This window comes from Dipodomys merriami, unplaced genomic scaffold (genome assembly GCF_024711535.1).
Source record: "Dipodomys merriami isolate MVZ:Mamm:240054 unplaced genomic scaffold, mDipMer1.0.p SCAF_2701, whole genome shotgun sequence".
In the NCBI taxonomy this organism is placed as follows: domain Eukaryota; kingdom Metazoa; phylum Chordata; class Mammalia; order Rodentia; family Heteromyidae; genus Dipodomys; species Dipodomys merriami.
The window spans coordinates 1-22,987 of NW_027204162.1; positions in this window are offsets into that span (position 1 = coordinate 1).

The following is a 22,987-nucleotide window of genomic DNA, read 5'->3' on the forward strand; positions in this document are numbered from 1 at the left end:
TCTGGTTGTTTAGCTAGGATTACAGGTGTAAGCCACCAGTGTCCAGCCAACCATTACTTTTAAAAATCAAAGTTGTTTTGTTTTGTTTAGTTTTCTGGATGCTAATAGCTCTCACCTCCAATTCTAGCTCAAGAAGATCAGTGTTCAAAGTCAGTCCAGGAAAACAAATATGTAAAATGCTTATGTCTAATTAGTTAGCAATAAGCCAGAACTGGATGTATGGCTCAGATATTACAGTACCAAACTTGGTTAGAAAACAAACTGCAGTCATGAGGCCCTAGGTTGAAGCCTAAGTGTCAGCACACACACACACACACACACACACACACACACACACACACACACACACACACACCAAATTCAATAGTTTTTACTAGAGTAAAATTTCCAAAACATGAATCACTACAGTACGAATAAACTTTGACAATAAGAGATACCAACAAAAATAAAACAAACATCTACATGATCAATAGAAAATAATAAAATATGAATAAAATCAAATAGAAAAGCAGAAAATTTCATGGTTTCTCAGAGTAAAAACATTTCTTTATTTAAGCACACACATTCAGATAGAAATGTAGTTATGTAGAAAGGCATTTATTATAAGGAATTAGCTCAGGTATCTGAGTTGAAGACCTGTAATTAGAGAACTGGAGATATAAGGCCTGATAGCATTGTTACAATCTAGGTGTAAAGAATTGAGTACAAGGGGAGTTGAAAGTATAAGGCCTAGCTCATATTGTAGTCTAAAGTCAGAAGAATATGTTTTATTTCAAAGATATTCAAAATGAGTGATTATAAATATATATACACACATATTTGTACATAAATTTTATTTAATTTTCATTTATTTTTTGTGTGGTATTGGGTTGGAACTTGGGGTCTTATGCTTTCTTACTTCTTTTTCTGGCAATCTAATTGAACAGTGCCTCCGGCCCAGCTTTTGCTTTGGATATGCACACTTCTAAACTTCCCTGCACCATCTGGCTTCAAACTTCGATTCTAATTATCTCAATACTCTGAAATTATATTCACCTTATATACTTAATGTTAACAGGATTATGATTATGTGAGCTACAGGGTGCCTAGCACCATGAGTTCTCTCAGTCTGTCAATGCTTTTAACAAAATAAATGCCCATGTATGCTTCTTCTCTCAGTTGATCCTTATCAATGTAAATTTCCTCTAGAAACAAACTCACAGAAATACTCAAATTAATATCACACCAAATATGAAAACACTCAATGTTAAAATCAAGTTTCCACATAAAACTATTACATGATATTTAATGCAATTAAAGAAGCACAATGAGCACTGATAATGGGAAAAAATGAGGCTTTCTCCCACCTTTTTGCAAGTGTTGTGTATACAAATGAACAAAAAATGTATTCAATATAAGTACACAAAATAGATAATATATGTGATATTACACAAAACCAGTCATGTTTATGACATCTGCATGAAAGAAGATGAATGGAAATGTTTCAAAATTGTTAAGAGGCAATTTCTTGTTTTTTGTTAGGATTTCCTTTAAAATACACTTAAGGAAATCATGTTGCTAGGAGAAATGAAATATTTACAAACTTAGAGAACTGATATTAAGTTTGTATTCATAGGAACCATTGATTTCCAAACAGTAGGAAGGCAAAGCATTATAAATTAATCCAAAGGAATTAAAATCAATGTGTCTAACCGTGAGGATATCTTTTTTTGCGGGGGACGTCCGGTCGTGGGGCCTGAACTCTGGGCCTGGGCGCTGTCCCTCAGCTCTTCAGCTCAAGGCTAGTGCTCTCCCACTTGAGCCACAGCACCACTTCTGGCTTTTTTCTTTTTGCTTATGTGGTGCTGAGGAACCAAACTCAGGGCCTCAGGGATGCAAGGCAAGTGCTCTAATATTGAGCTACCTTCCCAGCACCAGTGAGAATATCTTAAGAGCAGCAAAAGGAGAAAGTGAATTACTTACAGAACAACAAACTAGCAGATTGTTTCAGAAATGCAGGAATTGAATCAAAATAAAACACAAAAGTATTTTTGGCATACTATGAGAAACAGATTTTAATGGAGAATTCTATATATCTTTCAAGTGAAGAGGTAATAGATAAAACTAAATTAAATTCCAAGGAAAAACTACTTAAAATGATTTCTAGAAAAGATTATTCTGAGTCTACAAATGGGGGAAATGCATTTCTGGGCATAATCAAATAATAGGAATCATATTATTATATTGAAATATCCAGAAATAGAACTAAAAATAAACAATAATTTTTGAGGACCAATTTAAGTCAACAACGAAGATTTATATTTGAGGGATCAGAAATGAGTAAGCTGAGTCCTATCAGGTGTACTGAGAATTTCTATACCATGACAAAACTATAAAATGGAAAACCATAAACCCCCTAAAAGTAGGTGGAAAACTAGATGACCTTGAACAAAAAAGGCGATAACTATTTATGTGCAATACTAAATGGTCCAAGAACGATTTAATAAGCTTAAAGCTCTGCTTTGTAGCTGGGGCCTTTGGCTCCATACCTGTAATCCTAGCAATGTGAAGCATCTCCCTCTTTTGTGATACTCAAAGCAGATCTGCCTCCTATTAAACTAGCCTGGGAGGAGGATTGCAAAATCCTGGGTAAAACAGAGCATTTTTCTGCCTGTTCGAACAAACTGACTTAAGAAACCAACCAAGCCACAGAACCACAAGCAGTCCAGAGACTCCAACAAGAGGCTGGTTAAAGACACAAGGGAGACACAGGATTTTTCCCACCCCACCCAAAAAAGTCACAGAATTTTTTATTCTTCTTCTTCTTCTTTTTTGTATCTTTTATAAAAAATTTTTTTTCTTTTCTAAAACATTTTTTAATCTTTAATTTTTACCTTTTCTGAAAAAAAATTGTTTTCCAGTAACTTTTTTTACTTTTATAATTTTTATTTTAGGGATACATGTGTGTGTGCGTTTTAATTTCTTTTTTGTTTTCGTTCTCCTTTTTTTTTAATTATCTTTTTGTTTTTTGTTTAGCTCTACTGAACTTCTGATCTTTTTTTCTTCCTTTCTTATCCTTTTCACCTTTTCCTCTCTTTCATTCTTCTTTAAGTAACTTAATTGCTGTCCTGCACATCCTCAGATAAACCCGTAGTTGACTATTAGACCCTATCCCCCATTGTGTACACAGATAATCCAAAAATTTATTACTCAATTCAAAACCTCTGAGTCTTAAATTCCTGAACAGCAGTATTACCTCTTTATACCTATATAATATTTTAAGCATTTTTATTTTTAAGTTTTTCACATCTCCTTTATATCCCCCCCTTCTCTCATATTCACGTTCTTCTCTAAAAAGATTGTTTTTGTAATCTGCATAATAATAATAATTTTTACTTTTCTATTTTTTCTGGTCTCTTTTCCCTTTCTCTTTCTTCTTTTTCTTTCTCTCGCAACTTTCATCCTACCCAACCTATTTCCTTCTTTGGGATTAGGACTTACTTAACTCTCCCTGTGCCTTCCCACATCACTCTATTCCTATTTTTTACCCACACCTCTCCCTAAACCTAATAATTTCTGGTTTCCCAAATTCTTCTTTGTGGTTCGTAGCCCATTAATATATAGTTGTTTGATGTTGAATAGATGTATCTGTTGAACTTGATTGTATCTGTAGACTATTGACTGTGCAAATTCAGACTTTGGTTGATTCTTGCCTTAAGATAGTGGTCTAGCACAAAACTGGTGCTATTTTCATCCCAAATGTGCAGAGTAAGCCGTAAAAACACAAGAAAAATGGCAAATCTAGGTATCTCAATTCACAAACTTGATAATCAGGGGACAGAAGAGATAATGAATAATTCAGAGGGGAGTTTCCAAATAGCTCTACAAACACTGCTAGCAAATATGATAAATGAAAAGATTGAAAACATACAAAGGACTCTGTATGAGTGTGATAGGGAGAGAGAGGAGGCAATCCAAAGATTTATACAGGAGTATCTTGAGCGTGAGGAAGCTACTCAAAAACTGATACAGGATTTGAGTGAGCAGCTTGAGAAGACTCAAAGAGAAAGGCATGAACAGGCTGAGAACACTCAAAGAAAACTACAGGAAAGGTATGAACGGGAGTGGGAGGAAGCTAAGCAAAGAGTAATACAGGAATTGAGAGAGCAGGAAGAGAATACACAATGATCACTAAAGGCGTAAATGGGATCCATTAACAAAGAGCAGAAGGAAGTCAGGGAGACCACAAAGGGAATGCTGAATGGAACCCAACAGAAGGAATGGCAGTCCAAGGAAAACATAAACAATCAACTAAGTGATTTGAGAATAAATACTGAACACCAAATTAAGGAAGCAAAGAAGTTCATACAAGATCTGAAACAAAGCTTCAACAAAGAATTTGAAGCCATCAAAGCTGACCAATTAGAAGGAAAAAAATAAAAAACAAAATAGAAAGTCTTGACAATAGGTTAGACCATGCAGAACATCGACTCAGGGATTGAAAACAGCCTAGATAATATAGAGAAAGAACATACAACCATCCAAGACAAGTCCAAGAAATATGATAGATCTATCCAATACTTGTAAGACACCATCAGAAGGCCTAATCTAATAATGGGTGTAGAGGACCACCTAGAAACAGAAGTTAATGGTCTAGGAAATTTGTTTAACAGGATCCTAGTAGAGAACTTCCCAAACAAGCAAAAAGATAGGCCTATTCAGAAACAAGAAGCATTTAGAACCCCATACAGACCAGACCAGAATAGGACATCCCACTGTCACATTATAATCCACACAGGATCAACCCAGACCAAGGAAAAGATGCTTAAAGCTGTGAAGGAGAAAAGATTAATCACCTATAAAGGGAAACCAATTAGAATCACCTCAGTTTTCTCAGCAGAGACAATCAAAGCAATAAGAGCCTGGAATGATGTATGCCATGCCCTAAAAACAAACAACTATCAACCAAGAATACTGTACCCAGCTAAACTCTCCTTCATAACTGAAGGCCAAATAAAAACCTTCCATAGCAAAGAAAAATTGAAACAATACATCTCCACCAAACCAGCTCTACAAAAGATTCTTAAAGATGTCCTACACATAGAAAAGCAACAAGACCACAATTAAAGCCAAGAAACTGCACCCAAACTGAGAATCAAAGAACCATAGGAAAAACCCAGATTTCGCAGCCCCCAAGAAGGTGGATAACATGGCAGGAACTCCCAAGTACCTCTCAGTCTTATCTATCAACATTAACGGCATTAACTCTCGAATTAAGCAACATAGACTGTCTAGTTGGATTAAAAAACACGATCCTTATATCTGGTGCCTTCAGGAGTCACATCTTGCCCATAAAAACAAGCATATTTTCAATGTAAAAGGCTGGAGTAAAATCTACCAAGCAAATGGCCCCCATAAAAGGCGGGAGTTCTAATCCTAATATCAGATAAAATAGACTTCAAATTAAAATTTGTGAGAAGAGATAAAGAAGGTCACTACTTACTAATTAAAGATCTCTCCTTCAGGAGGATATTACAATTCTGAATATCTATTGGCCAAACAATGGAGCACCCAAATTTATCCAAGAAACATTACTTTCCCTCAAATCCCACATAAATCCAAAGACATTAATTGTTGGGGATTTTAACACACCACTCTCCCCACTAGATAGATCAACTCGGCAAAAATTCAACAGAGAAACCGTAGATCTAAACAGCTGCATAGATCAACTAGACTTAATAGACATCTACCGAACATTTCACCCAGCAGCATCAGAATACATGTTTTTCTCAGCAGCACATGGAACATTTTCTAAAATAGACCACATTTTAGGCCACAAAGCAAACTTGTCTAAATTCAGAAAAATTGAAGTGATACCTTGCATTATCTCTGACCACAAGGGAATAAAATTAGAACTCAACACCATAAGCCACCAAAGAAAATCCGGTAACACATGGAGGCTGAACAACACATTGCTGAATCACAAGTGGGTCATGGAAGAGATTAGAAAGGAAATTCAAATGTTCATGCTATTCAACAAAAATGAACACACAAATTACCAGCTTCTCTGGGACACAGCAAAGGCAGTACTCAGAGGCAAGTTTATAGCTCTGAGCTCCTACATCAACAAATTGGAGAGATCTGAAACTAACAATTTAATGACACATCTAAACCTCCTTGAAAAAGAGCAGGAAGATAAATCCCAAACCAGTAGACAGATAGAAAATATTAAAATTAAATCAGAATTAAATGAATTAGAATCCAAAAAAAATTATAGAAAGAATCAACAAAACAGTGTTGGTTCTTCGAAAAACTTAACAAATTTGACAGACCCTAAGCAAATCTTATCAGAAAAAGAAGATAACACACCCAAATAAATAAACTCAGAGTTGAGAATGGAAACATCACCACAGAAACAATCAAGATTCAGAACATAATGAGGGAATACATCTCAAAACTTTAGGTTAATAAGTTTGAGAACTTGACAGAAATGGACCTATTCCTAGCCAATATTGACATGCCAAAACTAAACCAAGATGAGTTAAACCAGCTTAAAGGCCCATATCAAGCATTGAAATAGAAACAGCAATAAGAGACCTTCCAGCTAAAAAAAATCCAGCACCAGATGATTTTACAGAGAAATTCTAAAAGGCCTTCAAAGCAGAGCTCACACCAATACTCCTCGAACTCTTGAATGAAATTGAAACAGAAAGTTCACTACCGAAGATATTGTATGAAGCCATCAAAACCCTCATCCCCAAACCAGGCAAGGACTCATCAAGGAAAGAGAAGTTTAGACCCATTTCTTTGAGGAACATTGATTCAAAACTTCCAACAAAATTTTGGCCAATCGACTTCAACAATTCATCCAAATAATCATACACAACGATCAAACAGGATTCATTTCAGGGATGCAAAGCTGGTTCAATATATGCAAGTCAAATAATATTATTCATCACATCAACAGGAGCAAGCATAAGAACCACATGGTTATTTCAATAGATGCAGAAAAAGCATTCGACAAGATCCAACACCCCTTCATGGTGAAGGTTTTGGAAAATTTAGGAACCCATGTAACATTCCTAAATACAATACAGGCTGTATAAGACAAACCTACAGCCAGCATTATACTTCATGGTGAAAATCTAACGCCATTTCCTCATAACTCAGGAAAAAGACAAGGATGTCCACTCTCTCCACTTCTCTTCAATCTAGTATTAGAATGCCTAGCTACAGCAATAAGACAAGATGCAAACATAAAGGATATCCAAATAGGGAAAGAAGAAATAAAACTCTCCCTCTTTGCAAACGGCATGATCTTGTATTTAAGGAATCCCATAGACTCCACTCCCAAATTACTCAAGCTGATTCAAAACTTTGGAAAAGTAGCAGGGTATAAAATTAACCCTCCAAAATCAATGGCTTTTCTGTATGCCAACAATGAGAAAAGTGTGGCTAAAATTAGGAAAGCAACTCCATTTGTAATAGCCCCACAAAAAATAAAATACCTAGGCAATTGAAGGACCTCTATGATGAAAACTTTAAAAACTTGAAAAAGGAAATGAAAACAGAACTTAGAAAATGGCAAAACATCCCATGCTCCTGGATTGGAAAGATTAATATCGTGAAAATGGCAATACTGCCCAAGCCTATCCACAAATTCAACGCAATACCTATCAAAATTCCAACCTCATTCTTCAAGGAAATAGAAGAGGCAATCCAAAAATTCATATGGAACAATAAAAGACCCCGAATACCAAAAACTCTCCTCAATGGAAAGAACACTGCTGGAGGAATATCAATACCAAATTTCAAACTCTACTACAAATCCAATAATCAAAACAGCTTGGTACTGGCATAAGAACAGAGCTCAGGAACAATGGAATACAACTGAAAACCCAAAATGAACCTACAGACCTATAGCCATCTAATCTTCGATAAGGGAGCTAAAACAATAGCATGGAAGAAAGACAGCCTCTTCAGTAATTGGTGCTGGCAAAATTGGTTAACTACTTTAGAAAACTAAAGCTAGATCCTTATATATCACCCTGTACTAGAATCAACTCCAAATGTATCAAAGTCCTCGGAGTCAAAGCAGACACTCTGAAAACATTACAGGATGAAATAAGAGAAACCCTAGGTCTCCTTGGAGCAGGCCGAAATTTTCTTAATAGAGACCCAGAAACACAACAAATCAAAGAAAGTTTGGGATTGCATGAAGTTGCAGAGCTTCTACATGACAAAGGACATAGCTAGCAAGATCAATAGAAAGCCCATGGATTAGGAGAAGGTCTTCACTAGCCATACAACAGACAAGGGTCTCATATCTAAAATATACATGGAACTCAAAAAATTAAATCACCCAACAACAAATCCTCAAAGAAAGAACTGCCCAATAAATAAGTGGGCTAAAAACTTAAAGAGAAACTTCTCTGAAGAAGAAAGAAGGATGGCCAATAGACACATGAAGAAATGCTCAACCTCCCAAGCCATAAAAGAAATGCAAATGAAAACAACATTGAGATACCACCTCACTCCAGTTAGAATGGTAAAAATCAAGAACTCTAACAACAACAGATGCAGGAGAGGATATGGACAGAAGGGAACCTTACTTCATTGTTGGTGGGAATGTAAACTTGTTCAACCACTTTGGATAGTAGTATGGAGGTTCCCCAAAAGACTCCACATAGAGCTCCCTGATGACCCAGCAGTCCCACTTTGGGGCATTTACTCAAATGTTTACAAACAAGACCACACTAAAACTACCAGCACAACTATGTTTATTGCAGCATTATTTACCATAGCTAAGATATGGAACCAACCCAGATGCCCCTCAGCAGAGGAATGGATCAAGAAAATGTGGTATATATACACAATGGAATTCCATGCCTACATCAGAAAGAATGACATTGCCCCATCTGTTAGGAAATGAAAAGACTTGGAAAAAATTATATTAAGTGAAGTAATAAAAGCCCAAAGAAACATAGGTCCCATGGTTTCCCTTATTTGCAATATCTAGTATATGTATGAGTCAAGCCGAAAAGGTCAGATAATGTGATGTTAGGAAAATGAACCCTTAGATATGTATTTTAATGTTTTTTTTCTTTCATGCATTTGTTTCTAACGCATTTATAAGATTATGTCTTTGTTGTTTTGTATGTCCCTCCGACATGGTATAACCCCTGCTTTCACTATATTTGATGTCGGTATAATTTGTGGAGGAGATGGGGAAAAACAAGACGTTTAAGGATACAGGTGAACCTGTTCCAACAATGAGAAGTACTAGTTGTTATATCGAAAACGAACTTTACAACTTTGGTGCGGGGGCGGTGGAAGGATTCGCTGGGGGACCGGGAAGGGGGGGGAGGCTTGGAAGGGATGTGAAGGGTCAACAAAGGAGGAGGCTGCAATGTTTGATAAGAAACGTACTCATTATCTTGCCCATGTAATTGTAAACCCTCTGTGCAATATGTTCACAAAAAATTAAAATTTAAATTAAAAAAAAGGAAATGTACTCATTATTTTGCCCATGTAATTGTAACCCCTCTGTACAGTATTTTCACAATAAAAAATAAAAAAAAAATTTAAAAAATCACCATGCCCAGTTCAAACTTTTTTTTATCGTTCAAGTACAAATATTTACAAAAATTAACCTGGTAATGATTCATTTCTTAATAAAGTATGTGATTCTTGAAAATACAGTAATTATTTGTTACCTGAAAAAATATGTTTAGAACTTTAAGAAAATAAATTTATTTAAATTCACCATCCATATAAAAATTAAGAAAATAATTTTAAATATTCATATGTTAAATATTTTAAAAGCAAAATATATGTGTCTGAATAATTTACATGTGTAGAAACCATGCAAAATTAAATTAACTACTCCTACAACTCTGAAAAAACAATTACCCTAATGAAAGAAAAAAAAATAAGTAATTAAGTTCAAATTTTGAAATTTAGAATATAAAATGAAGTTTACTCTGTAGTTGACTTAAGTAACAGTAAACCCTCTGTATATCAATTTTATAATAAAAAATGCATGAACAAAGAAAGCAAAAGGACCCATTGATCAATAACAACAGCAAAAGCTGTTTTTGAGTTAAAAAAATCGATGTCGCGGATAACCATGTTCCTTCCATAAGAAATATACACATTATATTATTTATGTAACTGTATCCCTTCTGTACATTACAATTACAATAAAATTAAATTGATATTAAAATAAACCAAACAGTATACCAATTAAGTATTCTTAGAAGCCATTGTTTAAAATCTTTATAAAAATCTGCCCCAAGTACGGAAGGAATATACTTTGATGAAACTATTTATATACTTAAACTTCAGAGAAACAAAAAGTTTAAAAACTGTTACATAGTAACGTAATGAGAATATATTACTATAATAATCATTAGATGAATTTTTAGTGGTAGTCAAATATGTAAGAAATGAGGCAATTTGCCATTTGTTTGAACATAATAAGTGAGAAAGAATGTTCTAGGTCTTTTTAAATATATCACAAGTTTAATGAAGAAACTATTTTGTCACATCATATGATAATCAGATAAAGATGATATTACAGCAAACAACATATTGTACAATGTTTTTGGATGTTAATGCATATACTTATTCTGGTTGTGGGAAATTGTGGGGATTTCAACTTGGGGTATTGTTCTTGCTAGGCTGTCATCATATCAGTGGTTAATTTTAGGATAGGTGTTCCCTTTCCACAAGAACATGCACCTGATCTGTCCTTTTAGCCTTCCCATCATCAATGGCATCAGAGTTGCACAACAAATTGTCTAGTTTCCTACCTTGGCTGGCCTGAATCCTCAGTATTTCCAATCTTAGTCTCTAGATAGTGCAGGATGGTGGAAATGATCCAACGCACCCAGCTATAGATTGAGAAAGAAGCCTGGGTTCTGTTCTTAAATCTCCTAAGTAGTTAAGAGTACAGGAGCCCCTGGTGCCAAGCAGTAAGAGTATTTTTAAAGAACTTAGACATATATATGACTTAGGCTTGTGATTACCTCATGGAAAGAATAAAAGAGCAGTGAAGCATAGAAAACAGGCAGAATTTTAACTAGCTACTCAAAGGCTGAATCAGCTTAGCTAGCTACTCAGGAGGCTGAGATCTGAAGACCACTGTTCAAAGCCAGTCCAGTCATGAAAATACATGCAATTTTTCCAAAAAACCAATAGTGCAGCAGTGGCTCAAGTGGTAGACCACTATCCTTGGGTACAGAAGCTTAGGGATAGTGCCTAGGCACTATCAAACCTCGGGAATGATGAATGCATGCATAAGCACATGCACATGTGCGTGTGAGTACAGGCACGAGTGCGCGCGCGCACACACACACACACACACACACACACACACACACACACACACACAAATGAGTATTTCAATGGAGAGTTCTTTATTTTTTCTCTTTGCTGTACTTTATTTCTCTGTATTAGTTCACCAATTAACAAAATCAGATAAGCACCTATTTACATACAACTCATCATGTTTCTCTAAAGTCTGTTCTCTTTTTGGAAGCCTGCTTTTATTTCATCTAAAAGTAAATTATTCAGGAGGTCAATTCATCTCCCTAAACTCTGTAGTGTTAGATAATTGTTTAAGGTTCTTCCTAGCAATATGACTGTGTGAAATCCTGCATCAAGCAATATATTTCTTTCACTAGAAGGGAAGCCTCTGTGAAACAATTAGTAATAGATTTTTCTCCTCCTGGCAAGCATCTGTAGTTTTATTATCTTCATATAATATATGATCAGCAGGAAATGCAAAGATTTTTTTAAAAAAAATCAGCTATGATAAGCTTATGAAAATCCTGACTATGTGGGAGTGTACTTGTTGTGAGGATAGTGGTTAAAGCCCCGACTGGACAGAAAGATCTGTACACAATGCCAAGACCTGCTATTCTAAATTCCAGGAAGAAAAACATAAAGTGAGCTGAGCTCAAGATCATACACAAGTAGGAAGCCAGATTCTATCTGAAAATTAATCATGATAATTTAGGGCTGGGGGCATGACAAAGTGGTAAGAACACCCATTTAGGAGACACAAGGCACTCAATTCAAACTCTAATATTATGGGTATTAAAGAAAAAAGCTATGACTTTAAATAATTGGAATAATTGTAAGATTTGAGTTTTTGACTGGAGAAAAATCCATATGAGAGATAGAGTGAACCCACCTTGCAATGCTTTCTACTTAACTGATAATGTTATGAGGTACTCCAGACATAACAGAGTTACCTTGCAAATGAGCATGGATGTGCATTTGAGTGATGGAAATACTCTACTTACACAGTTGTAAATTAAATAGATTTTCTTTATTAGATTGTAGTTCTTAAACTAAGAGCCTGGGTGATGTCCCTGAGCTTTTTCCGTCAAGGCTACTACTCTACAACTTTGAGCCACAGTTCCAATTCTGATTTCCTGGTGTTTGCTTGGAGATAAGAGGCTCATGGACTTTCCTGCCTAGGATAGCTTCAAACCATGATTGTCAGGTCTCAGCCTCCCAAGTAACCAGGATTTCCGGCATGAGCCGTCGATGTTTTTAATAATTTAGTAAATTGTATAGTTACAGAATGTATAAATTTCATTATAAACTGTACAGTATTTGTGTGTATGTATATATCAATGCATACAGATAGAAATATTTTACATATTTCTGTATCTACAATAGATTTATGAAATCATCCTTGATTATAAAATAAAATGGAAACAAAACATAATGAGGAGCAAAACAAAGGGAAGTGTCACATGTTTCTTGTTGTTGACTTGAATATGAGTTGTGAGAATCAGTTTGGGAAAACCATCTTTACTTTAACAAAATTGATATTGGCTATTAATTCTAATCCATGTATTTGTCCATATTGTGCATCCTCACATATGAGTGTCAAAATCAAACCACATTTTTGCCTTTGTATTTAAATCACCTGTTATAATTTAGGGGATAGATTAAGTAATCAAATAAAGATTAAAATAATAGTAAGTGAGGTTACGAGTTAGATCTGAAAATGATTGTAAATATTCTAATAGCTAATTAAATTGCATTTTTCTTACTTTTACTCTATTGTCATGTCCCTCATTCCCACATTAGGAAAGTACATAGAAGGCTTTCACTAAATTATGTGTAAAATTATGAAAAAATTTATTGGAAGAATATGGGCACAGTGTTGTTTTAGCTTATTGAGACCTGTAGGTGGTAGTTGTGTTTTTGAGGAGTTGCAAAAAGTTGTGATGGAGATGAAGGGAGCGATGTGCTTATTCTGGAAAATTGGTTAGAGTATTGCTCCCAGAAAGATAGTCATGAATTCTTCCAAAAAGTTAGAGTAAAATCACTATCATAACCATGTTCACTGTTGCACTATTCACCTTAGTGAAGTTATGGAAACAGACAAGATGCCCTTTGGCAGAGGGATGGTTGGAGAAGTGTGGCACATATACACAATTGGATTGCACCCATCCATTATGAAGATTGTTACATCATTTGCATAGAAATGGATAGATCTAAAAATATGTTAAGTAAACTAAATCTGAATCAGACACACAAAGGAACCATGTTCTGTCGCGTATTTGGAAGCTAGAACTTTAGGCCACTATTACACAACTTTACACAACAGTATTAACCAAAGAATGCTATTTGCAGAGGAGTATTTAAAAGGTGTAATTTCTTATAAAATAAAATTGAACTTTTAATCTAACAAAATGAATACCAGGAAACTATCACTTGGAAGATATGAGGGGAAGTCAAAGGGAAGGAATAAAGAGAGTTATAGAGGAAGAGAGTGAAGGCATAATATTCAATGCAGATAGTATGAATCTAGAAAAAATTAAAATGGGGTGAGCTTTGGAAGGATGTGGAACGTTATGTATACATCTATTGTACTTATAAACTGATTTGTTGAATGGAAATTCCTTCATACCACTATTTAATTAAAATACAATTAAAAACAATGGAGACATCTGACCTTAAACTGCGTTCTCTTAAACCATGAGACAATATAATAGTTTCCTCCTCAAAAAATATCTTTGCAGGTATTTTCCTCATAATGACAGGAAAGTGAACAATGCAATGAATATCAATACATCACATTGCATATCCTAAATAGACACAATATAAATATCACATTAAAAATGTTAGAATTCATCACATGATAAAATAACAGGTATAAAGTATCAAATGCTGATTGTTTTTCCAAGTACTTTACGTTATCTAATTTAATCCTCACAATAATCCCATAAATTGGAACTACTTCTATTTTTAATTATCAGATGATGATATTGAAGTCTTCAGAATTGGAATTACTAGTCTAACATTGCATACATGGTAAGCTTTAGCCTACGGCCCATTCCCACCCTATCAAATTACCTTATTCTATTTTATGACTAAAATACCAGCACTTAGTCTACTAATTCTAGGAAAATTTCCCAATATTATTGTGGACACTCATAATATTTCACTTTATCTTTGTTAGAAAATAGGTTACTAAGCCAGATGCCAGTGGCTCACGCCTGTAATCCTAGCTACTAAGCAGGCTGAGATCTGAGGATCCCAGTTCAAAGCCAGCCCGGGCAGTAAAGTCTGTGAGGCTTATCTATAATAAACCTTTAGTAAACCGGAAGTTGCACTGTGGCTCAAGCGGTAGAATGCTCGTCTTGATTGGAAGAGCGCAGGGACAGTGCCCAAGCCCAGAGTTCAAGCCCCATGACTAACTAAAAAAAACAAAAAAAAAAAAAAGGAAAATAAAAAGAAAATAGGGTACTGTAATATGAAAACTCCAAGTTCATAATCAATTTATACCTCCCTGGTGAAAGGAACTGCCAAACTATAACATTCTTGATTTCTAGCTCAAAATAGTAGAAATCATATTCTATCCCATGATTCAACACTGCACTGCCTGGGGACCCATCTATGTTTAAAGTCATATTGAAAGAATGACCTACCCAATTTCTGATGAAAACATACTGCAGGTCTTATGGACCAATCATTTCCACATTGTAGCTCACCTATATTGTTTACCATTAGAAGTATTTTGATTGTTTTTTATACCAAACATTTTGAGAGAAAGGTACTACTTTAAAATGTTATTAAACCAACACTGATATAAAAATTACCTTTGACCACAGATAAATATTTTTATCTTTCATATACCCCAAAATGCAGTATGACCTGTCATTAAAGTTAGGAATGAGAGGTTAAGAATCATAGACAACAACACCTAAGAATGAATTAAAGACTCTCCAACTTGTGAATACAATTGGTTTAAAAAGACATCAATACTACTGCATTTTAAAGATTCCTTATGACAATGATAATAATAATGATAAACTATTAACACTTGAAAATAACTTATTTTCTTGGGAGCAGGACACAAAACACAAGATTAATCTTAATTATTTTAAAAGATCTTTATTTATACTACAAATTCACTCTTATAACTATAAAGGTTCTAAGACTAACTGAAGTACAGAGACACAAAGGAAATAATTTAAATGCATCCTCTACATGAAAAGGACTGTGTTAATAGAAAAGAAAGTCCTAATAATAATTAGCTTGCCAAATTCACTTACATTCTTTTATTCTATTTCATTTACTTTCATAAAAACTGGGTTTTCATAAAATGATTCATAAAAAGCCTATATACCCACTTACATTTTCAGACCTTAACGATATTTATTTCAGAAATGTCTTGAGCTCTATAGTCAATGAACTGAAATAATACTTAAATATTCAAAGGGTTTTCAGAAATTGCAAGACTCGCTCTGGGATGTTCTTTATATTGTAAAAGATATCCAAAAAGCCTTATCTGTTAAAGTTGTGATAGTTGCTCCCACAAAAGAGCCATTAGTGAATGTCCCTTTGCATGTACAAAATAACTTTAAATACATCCACAATCTGGAGATGACACATAATTTTTGTTTGTTTGTTTTTGAAAGGAATATCTAACAAGCATATCCACAATACTTATTTTCAGTCAATAAGATGTGATATTCAAACATAATATGGGGTTGATTATCTCTTAGTGAGAATAGATATGATCTTACAAAGGAAGTTATTTTCAACAGTAATCTGGAGTTTATCCATCTTGTGTTTCACAGGAATAACCAGAGAGTAATACTTATTTGGTCAAGTCTGTCAAACTCACTCCATGAGTATATCTGAACTGTATAACCAAGTTAAGTGATCAAATACCTATTTTGTACTAACAATCATCTTACAGCAATAACTTACTACTTAATTAGGTCAGTGTCTTCTTACCTAACATTTAATAAGAGCTGAAAGCGGTCTCTTTTACCTAACTTAATGTTGTAAATGCTTGGATTATGATGACGTTATTATTTGAAAAATAAAATGTACAAAAGGGTAGTTCCACTGAAATGACATGACAAAACACTGATAAATAAAAACACTGCAAAACAGATAGCTCTTTTCAGCCTCACCCTTTCCACATTGGCAAGCAACATTGCAATAGCACATGCACACATACACACACATGTGCGCACATGTACACACACATATACATACATGCTAAATTGAGGGTTTATCGTACAAAAAGTTCAAATGAAATATTAGTGATTAGGACAAATGATGATTTGCCTTATTACAAAATAATACATAATCCAGTCACCACTGGTGTTACATATTTCCTGCCTCTCTACATGTGACTTCTTAATGTATTTTTAATTAATTAATTGACAAATTAAGTAAGTCATTTGTTTGGTTCAGGGCCTGGCTCTTTCCCAGAATTTTTTTTGTTTTATTTTCTCAAGGCTAGCATTTTACTGTTTGTAATAGCTCCATTTCTAGGTTTTGCTGGTTACTTTAAAATCAGAATCTAATGGACTTTTTTTTTTTTTGCTTGGTCTGGTTTTGAACGACAATCCTCAGATTTCATCTTTCTGATTAGCTTGGATTAAATACATGAGCCATCAGTGGGGCTTCTACTTTTTCCTCTATACTTATCTAATGCACATACTTAGTAATTTAAAACTGAGAGAATAGAAGCAAGACATACAGTGATGATATTTTCTTGTCAGAACATCAAGTTAGTAATGGAAATTTCTTCCATACACAAAAAATACCATGATATAGTGTAAGAGAATTCATTATTGAACATATGAGCTTTAAGAGCTTTCTAAAAGATCCATTATTTATTGTTACCCAACATTAGGAAAAAATGTATAATTCAGTAGTAAAATAGAAGTCCTTTTCATGACTACTTAAATTTCTTGTTTTTTTTTTTAAAGACACTTGTTTTCATCTAAAAAAGTAGGCCTGTCTATTTTCTTCATGTGATTTTTATCATTGAAGGTGCTTAATGAGAAGTCAAAATCTGTTAGTAGTCCTTTGCAATCAATTTTCACTTTTTCCTCTTGGAGAATATAATGATCAAAGCAATAGTTCAGAATCAGCAAGCAATATTTCAGAATCATGCTTCCAGTGCAAGTGGCACCAGAAAGTAATCCTCAATACCAGTTTCCACAAAGTTTTCTCACAGATACAATTGGCCTGCCTTCTCTAGCTGCTTTCCTAGCCTGGACCTATTCTTTCATTGTACAGGAAAAGTGTGATTCAAATTATTTCAGTCAGATCTGTTACTAGAATTATCAGGATTTAGATTCTTGTCTGTAATTTGGTCAAAGCTATGCCTCTTTATGTAGGCTACTAAAATGTATTTACGAATTTCAAGTAAATACATAAATTTGATTTCCATCTCTTTAAAAAAATAAAATTTTGTTTGCCCTATAAATTGATCCGAAGCATGGATTTTATGGCTAGCTAGGTCATTGCACACCTGTCTTTCTTCCTCTCTCTCTTTCATAGTTCTCATAGATAATATGATTGCTGCATAATTATCCTCATTTATTTTGCTTTTATATTTTTGGTTGCATCATTTCACTTTCTGCTCTGCCATTTCCCAAATCATTTATATAGAAAGCATTATTTCATATTTTCTCATTCCTAGAATAAGCTGCACCTGAAGACACCACTGGCCCTCATTTTCAGTCTGTACTTTGAATACGGAGGAAAATCTTTCCTCTGCTCTCCATCAATTCCCTACTCTCCAGTTAGAATAGTTTAGAATAGTAAAAAGGGAAAAAGAGAAAATAAATCATGGTGAAAAACTCATGGGGTATTTCTGACCAGTTCATCCAACGTGACCTTTTAGGGAACTACATAGACACCTCATTCCGACTGGCTCTCAAAGTCTCTGGTTAGGCAATTCTGATGAAGATGAGGAACAAGATGAAAAAGTGAGGAATGGTATCAATTGCAAGAAAAAAATGGAGAAGGATCCAAGCAAATTTCTTCTTTGGGATGCTTAAAATAATCAGCTTACTACAGTGTGGAGACTACTTTCCAAAAAGGCCACTCATATGCATATGAGGGATGATGATGAGTATACCCCTCTTCATCGGGAAGCCGACAGTGGACAATTACCCATTGTTCGTGAGTTGGTGGCTCAAGTGACACATGCAATAACTGTAGATGGCTGGATACCCCTGCACAGTGGATATACGTGGAATAATACGAGTGGCTTCTTTCTTACTTCATCATGAGGCAGATACCAATGCCAAAATTAAAGACCTCTTTTTTTTTTAATTTTTTAATTTTTTAATTTTATTTTATTTGAGAACATACTGTACAGAGGGGTTACAATTACATGGGCAGGATAATGCATACATTTCTTACCAAGCATTGCAGCCTCCTCCTTTGTTTACCCTTCACCTCCCTTCCCAGCCTCCCCCCTCCCCCCACCCAATCATACCCCCCTCCCCCCCCCACACCGACATTGTAAAGCTTGCTATGACATGACATTTTGTAATTCCCCTTGTTACAACAGGTCTACCTGAATCCTTAAACGACTTGTTTGTCCCCATCTCCTCCACATGTTATATTGACATCAAATAAAGTGAAAGCGGGGGTTACACTGTGGGGGAAAGACATACAAAGCAACAAAGAAATAATCTTATAAATGCGTTAGAAACACATGCATGAAAGAAACGAAAACATTAAAATACATATTTAAGGGTTCGTTTTCCTAACATCACATTATCTGATCTTTCCCGCTTGACTCATACCTATACTAGATATTGCAAATAAGGGAAACCATGGGACCTATGTTTCTTTGGGCCTGGCTTACTTCACTTAATATAATTTTTTCCAAGCCTTTCCATTTCCTAACAAATGGGGAAATGTCATTCTTTCTGATGGAGGCATAGAATTCCATTGTGTATATATACCACATTTTCTTGATCCATTCATCTACTGAGGGGCTTCTGGGTTGGTTCCATATCTTAGCTATGGTAAATAATGCTGCAATAAACATAGTTGTGCTGGTAGCTTTAGTGTGGTCTTGTTTGTATACATTTGGGTAAATGCCCAAAAGTGCGATTGCTGGATCATAGGGGAGATCTATGTGAAGTCTTTTGAGGAACCTCCATACTGCTTTCCAAAGTGGTTGAACAAGTTTACATTCCCACCAACAATGAAGTAAGGTTCCTTTCTGTCCACATCCCCTCCAGCGTCTGTTGTTGTTAGAGTTCTTGATTTTTGCTGTTCTAACTGGAGTGAGGTGATATCTCAATGTTGTTTTGATTTGCATTTCTTTTATGGCTAGGGATGTTGAACATTTCTTCATGTGTCTAATGGCCATCCTTCTTTCTTCTTCAGAGAAGCTTCTCTTTAAGTCTTTCGCCCACTTATTTATTGGGCAGTTGTTTCTTTGAGGATTTGTTGTTGGGTGGTTTAATTTTTTGAGTTCCAAGTATATTTTAGATATGAGACCCTTGTCCGTTGTATGGCTAGTAAAGATCTTCTCCCAATCCGTGGGCTTTCTATTGATCTTGCTAGCTATGTCATTTGCCCTGCAGAAGCTCTGCAACCTTATGCAATCCCATTTGTCCAACCTTTCTTTGATTTGTTGTGTTTCCGGGTCTCTATTCAGAAAATTTCGGCCTGAGCCAAGGAGACCTAGGGTTTCTCCTATTCCATCCTGTAATGTTTTCAGAGTGTCTGCTTTGAGTTCAAGGTCTTTGATCCATTTGGAGTTGATTCTGGTGCAGGGTGATATATAAGGATCTAGCTTTAGTTTTCTACATGTAGTTAACCAATTTTGCCAGCACCATTTACTGAAGAGGCTGTCTTTCTTCCATTCTATTGTTTTAGCTTCCTTATCGAAGATTAGATGGCTATAGGTCTGTAGGTTCATTTCTGGGTTTTCAATTCTATTCCATTGGTCCTGAGGTCTGTTCTTATGCCAATACCAAGCTCTTTTGATTACTATGGCTTTATAGTAGAGTTTGAAATTTGGTATTGATATTCCTCCAGCAGTGTTCTTTCCGTTGAGGAGCGTTTTTGCTATTCGGGGTCTTTTATTGTTCCATATGAATTTTTGGATTGCCTCTTCTATTTCCTTGAAGAATGAGGGTGGAATTTTGATAGGTATCGCGTTGAATTTGTAGATAGCCTTGGGAAGTATTGCCATTTTCACGATGTTAATCTTGCCAATCCAGGAGCATGGGAGGTTTTGCCATTTTTTAAGTTCTGTGTTGATTTCCTTTCTCAAGATTTTAAAGTTTTCATCATAGAGGTCCTTCACTTCTTTAGTTAAGTTAATTCCTAGGTATTTTATTTTTTGTGGGGCTATTACAAATGGAGTTGCATTCCTAATTTTAGCCACACTTTTCTCATTGTTGGCATACAGAAAAGCCATTAATTTTGGGGGGTTAATTTTATAACCTGCTACTTTGTCAAAGTTTTGAATCAGCTTGAGTAATTTGGGAGTGGAGTCTATGGGATTCTTTAAATACAAGATCATGTCATCTGCAAAGAGGGAGAGTTTTATTTCTTCTTTCCCTATTTGGATCCCCTTTATGTCTGCATCTTGTCTTATTGCTGTAGCTAGGCATTCTAATACTAGATTGAAGAGAAGTGGAGAGAGTGGGCATCCTTGTCTTGTTCCTGAGTTAAGAGGAAATGGCTTTAGTTTTTCACCATTGAGTATAATGCTGGCTGTAGGTTTGTCATATACAGCCTTTATTGTATTGAGGAATGTTCCATGGATTCCTAATTTTTCCAAAACCTTCATCATAAAGTGGTGTTGGATCTTGTTGAATGCTTTTTCTGCGTCTATTGAGATAACCATGTGGTTCTTGTTCTTGCTCCTGTTGATGTGATGAATAATATTAATTGATTTGCGTATATTGAACCAGCTTTGCATCCCTGAAATGAATCCTGTTTGATCGTGTTGTATGATTTTTTGGATGAATTGTTGAAGTCGATTTGCCAAAATTTTGTTGAGAAGTTTTGCATCGATGTTCATCAAAGAAATGGGTCTATAGTATTCTTTCTTTGATGAGTCCCTGCCTGGTTTTGGGATGAGGGTTATGATGGCTTCATAGAATGTGTTCGGTAGTGAGCTTTCTTTTTCAATTTCATTGAAGAGTTGGAGGAGAATTGGTGTGAGTTCTGCTTTGAAGGCCTTGTTAAATTCCGCTGTAAAACCATCTGGTCCTGGACTTTTCTTAGCTGGGAGGTCTCTTATTGCTGTTTCTATTTCAATGCTTGATATGGGCCTGTTAAGATAGTTTAACTCATCTTGGTTTATTTTTGGCATGTCAATATTTGCTAGGAAGAGGTCCATTTCTGTCAAGTTCTCGAACTTATTAGCATAAAGTTTTGAGAAGTATTCCCTTATAATGTTCTGAATCTTGGTTGTTTCTGTGGTGATGTTTCCATTCTCATCTCTGAGTTTATTAATTTGGGTGTGTTCTCTTCTTTTTCTGATAAGATTTGCTAAGGGTCTGTCAATTTTGTTAAGTTTTTCAAAGAAACAACTCTTTGTTTTGTTGATTCTTTCTATAGTTTTTTTGGATTCTAATTCATTTAATTCTGATTTAATTTTGATTATTTCTTTCCGTCTACTGGATTGGGGTTTACCTTGCTGCTCTTTTTCAAGGAGGTTTAGATGTGTCATTCAATTGCTAGTTTTAGATCTCTCCAATTTGTTGATGTAGGAGCTCAGAGCTATAAACTTGCCTCTGAGTACTGCCTTTGCTGTGTCCCAGAGGAGCTGGTAATTTGTGTGTTCATTTTTGTTGAATAGCATGAACATTTGAATTTCCTTTCTAATCTCTTCCATGACCCACTCTTGATTCAGCAGTGTGTTGTTCAGCCTCCATGTGATACCGGACTTTCTTTGGTGGCTTTTGGTGTTGAGTTCTAATTTTATTCCCTTGTGATCAGAGAGAATGCAGGGTATAACTTCAATGTTTCTGAATTTAGACAAGTTTGCTTTGTGGCCTAGAATGTGGTCTATTTTAGAAAACGTTCCATGTGCTGCTGAGAAGAACATGTATTCTGATGCTGCTGGGTGAAATGTTCGGTAAATGTCTGTTAAGTCTAGTTGATCTATGCAGCTGTTTAGATCTGCGGTTTCTCTGTTGAGTTTTTGCCGAGTTGATCTGTCTAGTGGGGAGAGTGGTTTGTTAAAATCCCCAACAATTAATGTCTTTGGATCTATATGGGATTTGAGGGAAAGTAGTGTTTCTTTGATAAATTTGGGTGCTCCATTGTTTGGCGAATAGATATTTAGAATTGTAATATCCTCCTGAAAGAGAGATCCTTTAATTAGTATGTAGCAACCTTCTTTATCTCTTCTCACGATTTTTAATTTGAAGTCTATTTTATCTGATATTAGGATTGCAACTCCCGCCTGTTTATGAGGGCCGTTTGCTTGGTAGATTTTGTTCCAGCCTTTAACATTGAAAATGTGTTTGTTTTTACGGGCAAGATGTGACTCCTGCAGGCAGCAGATAGAAGGGTCTTGTTTTTTAATCCAACTAGACAGTCTATGTCGCTTAATTGGAGAGTTCAGTCCGTTAACGTTAAGAGATAGGACTGAGAGGTATTTGGGAGTTCCTGCCATGTTATCTACCTTCTTGGGGGCTGTGAAATCTGGGTTCTTCCTATGGTTCTTTGATTCTCAGTT